Source organism: Pinus tabuliformis, chromosome 8 (assembly GCF_031772625.1).
Source record: "Pinus tabuliformis cultivar Carrire ecotype Pingquan chromosome 8, CPIR1, whole genome shotgun sequence".
NCBI lineage: Eukaryota > Viridiplantae > Streptophyta > Pinopsida > Pinales > Pinaceae > Pinus > Pinus tabuliformis.
This window is the reverse complement of record NC_142294.1, coordinates 1,857,924,513-1,857,934,847: the sequence shown is the minus strand read 5'-3', so window position 1 is coordinate 1,857,934,847 and position 10,335 is coordinate 1,857,924,513. Positions and strand designations below refer to the sequence as shown.

Below are 10,335 nucleotides of genomic sequence, written 5' to 3'. Positions count from 1 at the left end.
AAAGAAGAATTCATGATTTAACCATCACATACATGTGATCAAGTGTGACTAGGAGTGTATATATTCATATATTTTCCAAAGAGGGAGTGAATACATGAGTTACCATTTATTGGCCCTTATTTTTCTTTCTTTTTCATTTTCTTATATATAGGACTTAGGGAATAAGGTTTTCATAAGTTTGGCACAACTCATAGATATAAGATTTACATGAATTTTCACTTCAACCTTAGAGTTTAGACTTAGATAAATCAATATAGTGTATGTTTAATGATTTTGGCTTTCACTTTTTTATTGTATTTCATCACAAATACAAAAGGGGAAATATTTTGCCACAAATCTATGAATGCTTAGTCATAAAGTCGTCATGTGATGAAAACAAATTAATGATGTTATTCTCTACGGAAATGATGGGTATTCTTGAGAAAATCTTATGCTTGTGGATGTTTCCTCCCTGGTTGAGAGGGAGTGAGGGTAGACACCATGTTATCCATGTGTCATGTACTATGGCTAGGATTAACAATCGTAAGCCTAGTAAAGGCACTAGTAGGGATAATGGTGGATTGGATAAACATCTGGGACCAATATTCTTTGAGAATTTGGACATTGACTAGGACTAATCGCCATAAGTCAAGTACATTAATCCAAGATAAGAATAGTCATGAGGATTGACATTTTCTGGTGTCAAATATTATGATAGTGGATTAGGAAATGATCATGTGAGGACATACCTGGTAAACATCTTGGTGGGGTAAGTGCCTTGAAAGGCAGTGGTGTCCAAATTTATGCCTCCCAACATTGTGCTCTGATCTAATGGAGAGATAAACTTGTTAGTCAAGGCCTTACTATTTTGAAAATTTTGGCTATGATGATGTAAATCATCATTGATGCTTATCAATCTAGATCCCTTCTTATATGAATATTTCAACTTGAGAGTACTTTTTTGTCTCATTATGAGTACCTCGCTAGTTTAGAGGGAGGGTCATCATCTTCATTATTGCCATCATCACCACCATCAATGTGATCATTATTTTCATCATTTCATTATCATCATAATCACCATTCATGTCTTCTTCATGATCATCATCATCATTATGATTTTGTATATTGTCGTCAATTGTTCATAATTATAGGTATCATAAGAAATATCACCAACCTTAGGACACATGATATATGAAAGAAAAATAACCACTTTATTTTTTAGAAATGATTGATGATCATCAACATCACTACCATTATCATCGTCATTATAATTGTCATCATCCCCATCATCATAACTAATATAAGTTTTATCATAATTTTTGTCATCTTCATCATGAACATCATAATCATCATTCATGTCATTATTGTTCTTGATTATGACCAAGATGAAAATAATGATAATGATGATCAGATGATGATGACTTGGAAGATGACGCCAAAGATAATTATTATGATTTTTACCATGATAACATTTAAAAATTGGGAGGAATGGCCAAGGTCATTAGCATCATCATCATTGTCATTATAACTCCCATCGTCTTTATCATCATTGTCATTATCATAACAATCGCAATTCATGTCATCGTCATCATCTTCATTATCATCATCGTTATAATTATTGACATTGTCATCAGTTGTTCATAATTTTCAATGTCATAAGAAATATAATCAATGCAAAAGATATGATGTGTGTTGGAAAATGGATGCAAAAGTAAACAAAAAAATGGGGGTAAAAATAGACGTAAATTTGGATGAAGAGTGGACACAACATAAGTAGATGCAGAACAAGACAAAAAAATTGAACAAAAGTGGATGAAAAAGTAGATGCAATAGTTCATACAAACTTGAACACAAAATAGGACTCAAACATGGATGAAAAAGTGGAAGAAAACATGGGCACAATAGTAGGCATAAAACTTAGCATGAATTGTGGTGAAACAAATGTGGATACTCCAATGAATGTAAAAAAAAAGGGACACTAACTTGAATGCAAAAAGGAGGAAAACTTGGATGAAAAAAGGGATGTAAACATGGGCCAAACATGGGTGCAATAGTGAACACAAAATTAGTTGCAAAACTAGACAAATCAAAAGCGGATGTAAAAGTAAATTCGAAATGGGATGCAAAAAACATAAACAATATTTGATGCAAACTTGGACACAAAAGAGGATGCAATAGTGGAAGAAAATGTGGGTTGCAATGATAGGCATAAGATATGGCACAAATAATAGCACAAAAAAGGTGGATGTAATAATAGACACAAAAAAATATGCAAACTTAGATGCAAGACAAGATGCTATAAGGGATGTAAAAGTGGATGCAAACACGGGTGCAACATGAGAAACAAAATTGGATGCAAAATATGGATGAAATGGAAGTACATGCAAAAGAAGATACAAAATGAGATGCAAAACCCAACACAAAAGTGGATGCAAAAATAGATGAAATATTTTATGCAAAAGAGGATGTGAAGATGGATGCAAAATTGGAAGCAAACGTGGGTACAACAGTATGTGCAAAACATGGAACAAATTTTGTCACAACAAAAGTAGATGTAATGATAGATGCAAAAAAGAAGCAAATGAAGATGAAAAATAGGATGCAAAAAGGGATGTAAAAGTGGGTGTAAACATGGGTGCAACAATGGATGTAAAATAGCTTTTGCAACTTATTTGAAAGAGCAATTTTGTCCCAACAATTAGACTTGTAGCATAAAGAACATGGTTAATACATATGATTCGACCAAAAACTAGTTACTACCAAAATTCAACCAAAAAAAATATTACTGCATAAAAATAGAATTAAAAACAAAAAAAATAAAAACAAAAATTTCCCAAATTAAAAATAAATAAATGATAAACTTTTTTTTACCAAAATTTAGTGATTTTTTTAGTGCTAATACTAACATCACCATTACAACAAGATATTTTTTTAGTGCTAATACTGCCATTACAACAAGATATAAGAGGGATATAATGCAAAAAGTTTAATAATAATATGTATGTAGAAGATGGTCTTCAGACTGGTGAATTCATGATAATCAATGGGACTACAGTCAAAATAATTGGATGTTATTTACTTTTTTACATAGATTGTCAAAATAATTGCATAAATCGATTTTTTTTAACCAAAATTTAACAAAAACTTTGCTAGTGCTAACATTAGAACCACCATTACAACAAGATATCTTTCTAGTGTTGACAACACCATTATAGTAAGATACCTCAAGAGAGACAGAAAATTTAAAAAGTATGATAGTAATATGTATCCAGAAGATGGTAGTGAAACTAGTAATTGTTCATTCTCATTATCATAATCATTGTCATCATCATCACCATCATCCTTGTCATCGTTATTGCCATCATTACATTATCATCATAATCACCATTCATGCCATCATCATCAGCTCCATCATCATCATCATTATGGACATTGTTTGCAATTGTTTATAATTATAGACGTTGTAAGAAATATCATCAACCCAAAAAATGTGATCAGTGCTAGAAAAGGGTTGTTTAGGACACATTGATATACGTAAGAGAAATAACAACTCTATTTTTGAGAGATGATCGATGATCATCATCATCACCACCATTATCATAGTCATTGTCATTTTTATCATCCCCATCATCATCATTAATGTAATTTCTATCAACATTGTTGTAATCATCATCATCATTCATGCCATTATTGTTTTTGATGATGACCTAGATGAAAATGATGATGATGACACCAAAGATAATGCTTATGATTATGACAATGACAACATCTAAAATTGGGAATATTCGCCAAGGTCATTAGCGTCGTCATCATCATAATCATTGCCATCATCATCATTAATGTCATTGTAACCACTATCGTCTTTATCATCATAATCACAATTCATGTCATCGCCATCATCTTCATTTTCATCATTGTCAATATTATTGACATTGTCATCAATTGTTCATAATTGTCAATGCCATAAGGAATATCATCAATGCAGAAAATATGATGAGTGTTGGAAAAGGGATGCAAAAGCGAACATAGAAATGGGGGCAACAATAGAAGTAAAATTGGATGAAAAGTGGATACAACATAAGTAGATGCACAACAACATGAAAAACCTAACACAAAAGTGGATGCAAAAGTAGATGCAGTTGTCAATGCAAACTTGGATGCAAACATGAAGGCAAAAGTGGAAGCAAACATGGGTCCAATGGTAGGTGTAAAACTTGGCACAAACTGTGGTGAAACAAATGTGGATGCAACAACGGACACAAAAGTAGATGCAAAAATGGATGAAACAAAAGTGGATACAATAGGGGATGCAAAAACATACACAATATCTGATGCAAACTTGAACACAAAAGAGGATGCAAATGTGGATGCAAACGTGGAAGCAAATGTGGTTGCAATGGTAGGCGCAAGATATGGTGCAACAAAAGTGGATGTAACAATAGACAAAAAATATGCAAAATAAGATGCAAAAATGGATGTAAAAGTGGAAGCAAACATTGATGCAACAGGCAAAACAAAATTGGATGAAAAAAATGGATACAATGGAAGTAGATGCAAAAGTAGATACAAAACGAGATGCAAAACCCAATGCATAAACATGACACAAAAGTGGATGCAAAAATAGATGCAATATTTGATGCAAAAGAGGATGTGAACATGGATGCAAAATTGGAAGCAAACGTGGATACAATAGTGAGTGCAAAACATGGTGCAAATTATGGCATAACAAAAGTGGATGTAATGATAGATGAAAAAAAAAGAATCAAAGTATGATGCAAATGAAGATGTAAAAAGGGATGCAAAAAGTGAAATTTAAAATGGGTGTAACAGTGGATGCAAAATTGTATGCAAAAGTGGATGCAATAGAAGTCGATGCAAAAGTAGATGCAAATCCTGGTCCAAAAATGGATACAAAAAGGGATGCAAAAATAGATGTAGTAGTTGATGAAAACCTAGATGCAAATGAGGATGCAAACGTGGATGCAAAATTATAATCAAAAGTGGGTGCAAAAGGAGGTGCCAAACTAGGCGCCAATTGTGGCACAAAAATATTAGATGCAATAGTGGGTACAATAATAGATGCAAAAGAGGATGTAAATATGGATGCCAAACAAGATGGAAAAGTGGATGCAACAAAAGTAGATGCAAAATTATATGCAAAACTAGACACAAAACTCGATGTAAAACGTGGCGCAAAAGTGATGCACAAATGGATGAAAAAATGGATGCAAAAAATGATTTAAAAAAGGATGCAAAAAAGGATGCAAAAGTCGATGCAAAAGTTGATGCAAGTGTAGGTGCAAAAAGTGGATGCAAATGAGGATGCAAAAGTATGTCAAACAAAAATAGATGACAAAATTGATGCAAAACTTGGAACAAAACCTGGTGCAAAGGATGACGCAAAACTTGGCATAAAATTTGGTGCAAAACGTGGTGCAAAACCTATTGCAATACCTGGTGCTAAACTTGGTGTAAGATTTGGTGCAAAACTTGATGCAAATTTTGTGTCAAGTTTTGCACCATATTTGATAAATGGATGCAAATAGCACCAAAAATGGGCTCTAGATGCAAAAAAAGAAGTAAAAAGGGACGCTAATCGCTGGTTTTGTTGTAGTGGTATAACTTCCAAGCATCATGATTCATTTCCAACTTCAACCCACAATCTTTACATCCCAATATACTAAATGAAAAATATTCTTATGAATAAATGACTAATGTACCTCATGCGTGTTGAGTCTCCATCATTGGATGAGTACACTTATTTCAAAAAATGACCTGAGCATATGAGAAAGATGCATCACAAGAGTTGTGTATGTGGATAATGTCAATTATTATTTCTATAATGTGAATCATGGAGGGATGATGATTATTATCTCATGATGCCCATGGCTTCTTTCAGCCTGCCCTTCACCAGGTACCACTGCGGGGACTCCCAAACGAATGGCAGAACGAAGATGCAATACACGGCCGAGGGAATCGAACCCGCGACGTACAGATATCTCCAGTTGCTAGAAAAGTAGGACAGAGCCGGCAGCACTGCTATGCCGAGAGAAAAGAAGTAGAAAGTCGACATGCCAACCGGTGCTCTCTTGGACGGTCCGACGGCTTCCATCGCCAAGAAGAACGATGACAACCCCAGGCCACCATTGCTAATTCCCATCAATAGACGGAGAATTAAATAAACCTAGAAATTCGGCGACATTGCTGTCAAGAAACCAAAAATGGCATTGCAGATGCAGACCAACTTCAGGACACCCTCACGCCCCAGCGAAGAATCCGATAGATGCCCAGATATCCCTGCACCTGTATAAAAAAATAAATCAGAAACTGAAAGAAACTCTTAATGGCGATCAGCCGTCAAATATAAAAGCGCACAGGGGCTGAAAATATCAATTACCGAGCAAACACCCGACAAAGAACGCAGACTGCAGAAACCCAACTTTGTATTTCTGGCCGCAGACGAGATCCCATCCGCAGACCGTCAAAACCCCGGGGCCTCCGTCCCAGTCCCATGAGGCCCGGTCCATGGAGCATATAGATCCCGTCGGGCTGCAGGATTCGAACCTTGGCTTCACGGAAAGGAAATCCTCTGGGGTTTTCCCTCCATTGCAATGCCAATGGGGTTCATAGTCGGCGAAAATCATGACCATCGTAGGAAAGGCCTCCAGTGTCCGTGCGAGGCTCGACAGAAAGAAATGCTTAATCTGCCACCGCCCGAACAATAACTCAGAAGACATAGAGGCCATTGGGTTGGGAGACAAAAGGACAGTGTGAGGATCAACGACCAAACTTCCTTCAATCGTCTAACACCACAAATCTACGGTCAACAATAAGACACGGCATCGGCTGGGGCAATTCATTTCAAAGGGAAACGCCTTACGGCGTAATGAATTGAATTTTGTATCCCAAACTTGGTCAACAATAAGACACGACATCGGCTGGGGCAATTCATTTCAAAGGGAAACGCCTTATGGCGTAATGAATTGAATTTTGTATCCCAAACTGTTTTCGAAATTATATCCATATGGATTAACTGTTAATAGTTTTTGTGAAGATCTATGATAAACACTTCACTGTTTTTGTTGAGATCTATGATAAAGATCTATGATAAACACTTCACTGTTTTTGTGGAGATCTATGATAAACACTTGCACTAGTGGATCACTTTGAAGAATACCTGCAACCAGGGCAAAGCCATGTCCAAATGACTTGGTCAGCTAGCCAAATAATGCTAGAACATAAATTATAAACTAATGAATATATTCTCTATTCTCAGGAATCCTCTGCTTTTTATATTCGGATCATATAGATAATGAGATCAACATATATGAATCAGAATAAGTGATTAATAAACCAACACAAATCCACAATACAACGAAAGTCACCTTCCTGATCTTAAAATGACCTTGCATTCTGCCACCAACCAGCATTTTCTATTAATTAATTTAACAAGAGTTCTCTCTTGTTTATTTAAACTGCATGACTCCATTAGGCCTGCACAAAATTTAATTTGAATATTATTAAATGCATGCCTGCTAATGGTGATGGAGTAGTTGATGGCCACCATTTCCAAATCTTATATTAAGTGGTAGAGATGGAAATCGTGCTATATATATATATATATATATATATATATATATATATATATATATATATATATATATATATATATATATATATATATATATATATATATATAGTTAGTCACATTAGCAATTATAATTCAATGGTGCTGGCTTGGGCATTGATTTTGAGAATATCATCATTCAAATTCAAAATTCAAGTAGGCAACCTGCCTACTCTTTCCGAATCAAAAAGGGAAGTTATTGGTTTTTTCTCATTTCAAGGATAATCTGTGTGTTATGAACTCACAAAGAGTTTATTATAGATAATAGAATTTTTCATCCAATTTCTGTGTTGCAGGGTTTTTTTCTTTTCTTTTCTTAGTGCTATTCCCTGCAATTGGAAGTTATATTGAGTGGTAGAGTCATCGTAACTGCTATGTATTAATCATGGATAGGGATCATTATGAATAATATGTACATGTGCATGGGAAATGATAAGCTCTTGCTGCTTGCTCTATTAATGATGAAGGGAAAGCGTGAACTTTCACAGGAAGTCCTCAATTTTTGGAATATTTGATGGCGTCTAAGCTGGCGGTAGAGGATAACTTTGACTTTCTCCATCCATGGCACTGAAATTCTATCTTTGCACAGATTTTCCTAAAGCTAGAATCTCATCAGAAAGCCTTTTCAACCTTAAATTTCCGATAAAACTTTAATGCTTTTAAACTGTTTAGGTGTGCGTATTATATGACTTGGAATTCTGAAACTGAGTCTAACTTGAGAGATTTTGAACCAGAACTCCTTGATGTGTCAGTCTTAATTATTCAAAATCATTGAAATTGGTACATCCAGGAATTTTACGAAGTAAAGATGGAATTGTACCACTAAGTAAGATAAAACAAGATGGATTTCTGCGACGAATTAATAGATCAAAACATCATAATGAGAGTCCATGAACTCATGGGTATCTTAACGTAGATAAAACTGAGTGAATGAGGAAACTTGCAGGCATAAAGTAGAAACCTGAGCTTAGAGAAGCCAAAAAGCACAGTAGATTTTGGAATGGAAATAAGCTTTCCTATTTTGGGTATTCTAAGATATCTGTTTTTGTATTTGAAAATCAGGTGACGTGGCAAATTTATCTCGACACCAGACTTGTGACTGAATTCTGATAATGTTGGTCTGTGATGAACAATTGAAAGGCTACAGTCCTTAATGTGAATAACCTATGCAAAATTATCTTTAACTGCTTCAATATAAATGAGTTCCATGGCCTTACAAGAAGGAAAAGTGTCTGATACCAACTTGACAACTTCTGATAAAAACAGCATACATGATACAGTACAGAAAATCATACAAAATATTAAGAGTTCAAAAAGAGAATTTGTTGGTGGAAGTACTCTGGTAGAGGATCTCGATGCTGAAGGTGCACTCAAATATCATAGAAGGAAAAGCAACCGAAAAAATCCCAAGTACTTTCAGAAAAGAAAACTTGTTGCTGGAAAGAGCAAATCTACATCTTCAAGATCATTCAAAATATACCAGGGATTTACCGATGAAAACCATCCTGCAGCTCTGAATTCCTTCCATGAGTTTACACTGCCTGTAGATGAAGATGATTTTTCATTGATTAGTTCTCCCGCTAATACTTGCAAAGAAGAAAGCTTCGAACTTGTTTTAGATGACAATGGGGCTTATACTATAGACCCTTACATTGGGCCTTATGATCATAAAACTTTAAGGGAGGAAAATCTGCAAAACAACATCGATATACAAAGAAATGTTGAAGAGTTTGGGGGTTGTCAAACAATTTCAAGAAATGGATGCAGACTTCCTTGGTCCTGGTCTAGAAGGCGAAATGGTAGAGGTAAAAAATTGAAGGGCATCAGAGGGAAGAGGTTTTCATGTGGTGTGCTGGTTGCCAATAGGAGAAAATCACTCTCTGATTCTGCTAGTACTCTGCACTATCAAGAACCTATTCAATTTGAATATGTTACAGATTTTTCTTCCTCGGATTGCTCCTATTCAAAGGATGAAACCCCATTGGTCAGATCCCCCCCCACACGAATGTTTTAACCTTGGACTCGCCTCTGGACGATTATGGTGATTCTCCCCATGTAAACAACAGACATTTCAGTGAGCTAGATCTCCATCCTCTCATCAAAACTCATCACAGGACCAGAAAGTCAGGGATTAGTGAATATGAGACAGAAGAGGAATCCTTACAGATGAGGACTAACGAAAACATGTTAGTGAATAGAAGCTTGAGTCAAAAGTACAGTCCCAAGTCTTTCGAGGAACTGGTTGGGCAGAGCATTATTGCTCAAGCTCTTTCCAGTGCAATTAACAAAGATAAGATTGCACCCTTTTATCTTTTTCATGGGCCCAGAGGTACAGGGAAGACATCTGCTGCAAGAATATTTGGTTTTTCTTTGAATTGCATGGCTGATTGCAATGCAAAGCCCTGTGGAAATTGCAACGGGGGAAAGAATAAGAATAAAGAATAAGAAAGCTTTCGCCAACAGAGAACGAGAATGCCGAGGAGCCATGAAATGAGTGACCACAAAGTAGAGCGATCAAGTGAAGAACTGGTGTGAATATTCGGCTGACTGTGTACCATGGCTTTTCTGTCACCTTCTTCACCGCCGAATGGATGGACGGCTCTCCTCACCACACCCTGCCATCTTCGTCAAGGGACATGATCCGCTTCATAGAGCTCCCTGATGTTCAGATCGAAGGGGATCGAGGCGCCTCAGATTGTTGTCCTCTCTCATCCATCCACAGACGCTTG

The 10,335-nt window shown here is 35.9% G+C and overlaps 1 pseudogene; it reads right to left on the bottom strand.

The window, feature by feature from the left end:
- Positions 1-5,848: 5,848 nt before the first annotated feature.
- LOC149243710 (organic cation/carnitine transporter 4 pseudogene) lies at positions 5,849-6,725 on the bottom strand (annotated as a pseudogene).
- Positions 6,726-10,335: the final 3,610 nt, after the last annotated feature.